Source organism: Elephantulus edwardii, unplaced genomic scaffold (genome assembly GCF_000299155.1).
Source record: "Elephantulus edwardii isolate Elephantulus edwardi_28Jun2011 unplaced genomic scaffold, EleEdw1.0 scaffold00019, whole genome shotgun sequence".
NCBI classification, from domain to species: Eukaryota; Metazoa; Chordata; class Mammalia; order Macroscelidea; family Macroscelididae; genus Elephantulus; species Elephantulus edwardii.
Genome location: NW_006399769.1, coordinates 8,690,523 through 8,691,813, shown reverse-complemented (window position 1 = coordinate 8,691,813; position 1,291 = coordinate 8,690,523).

Here is a 1,291-nt window from a genome sequence, read left to right as displayed (position 1 = left end):
AAAAAAAACAAAACAAAACAAAAAAAACAAAAGTGTCCATTGTCCCTTCTGGGTGTTCAGAAGGCACCAAGCATAGCTGGGTCTGCCTCACCAGGTCTTGGCCCTCAGACATCTCTCCATCCCTGGCAGTCACTCTGGTCAATTCCACAGCCTCTCACCTGACCATTGCCTCCTCAGCATCACTCCACCTACAACTCCCTTAGCCCCTGGCTCCACCCACTGTGCAAACTTCAAGGCACCTAGCAAGGGTCAAGATTTCCACTTGTAGACGTTTCACACACTGCTGTCATCAGTGGCTGTTCAGTCAGCTCCTGCTAAGGGTGATGTCACATAGGAGGGAATGAAGCACTGCGCGTCCCAACCTTCATGGGAGTCCACGCTCTTGAGTCCGCTGTTTCAGCCACTGCACATTATGAGTGTCTTGCCACTGAGAAGCTCATCCCCCGGCACTATACTGTATGACATCTGCTGTGATTCATAAAGCTTTCATTGGCTAAGTCTTAGCAGTAGATCCCAGGCCTGCCTTCCTATTTTTGCCTTAGCCTGCAAGGTCTGCTGAAACTTGTCCATCATGGCTGACTCTGCTAGTATTTGAAATACCAAAAATATAGCTTGAATTATCATAACAGCACACCAACTCCACCATTGACACATTGGTGCTGGTGGGGTCTTACATTCTCCTGTTTAAAATAACAACAGGCAACTGCCATCTTGCAGAAGGTACCTTCTTGACTCCTCTCATCTACAACCAGACTTAGTCATGTTGTTGTTGTTGTTATGTGCCGTCGAGTCGTTTGCGACTCATAGCAACCCTATGCACAACAGCCCTAAACCCTGCTCTATCCTGCGCCAACCGCACTGCCTCTGACACACCCATCCCTATTACCCCAGTCACCGAATCAATCCATCTCATAGAGGGTCTTCCCCTCCTGCGCTGTCCCTCCACCCTCCCAAGCATGATGTCCCTCTCCAAGGACCTGTCCCTCCTGGCAACATGTCCAAAGTATGTCAGACGAAGCCCCAGAATCCTTGCCTCCAAGGAGTAGCTTGGTTTAATCCTCTCCAAGATGAATCTGTTTGTTTTCCTGGCAGTCCATGGTACATTCAGTACCCTTCTCCAGCACCACAGCTCAAAAGCATCCACTCTCCTTCTGTCCTCCCTAGTCATTGTCCAACTCTCTGATGCATAACAAGCGATTGCAAATACCATGGCCTGTATCAGGTGCACCTTAGTCTCCAGAGAGACACTGTTGCTCCTGAGTACCTTAGAGAGGTCCCTAACAGCAGACTT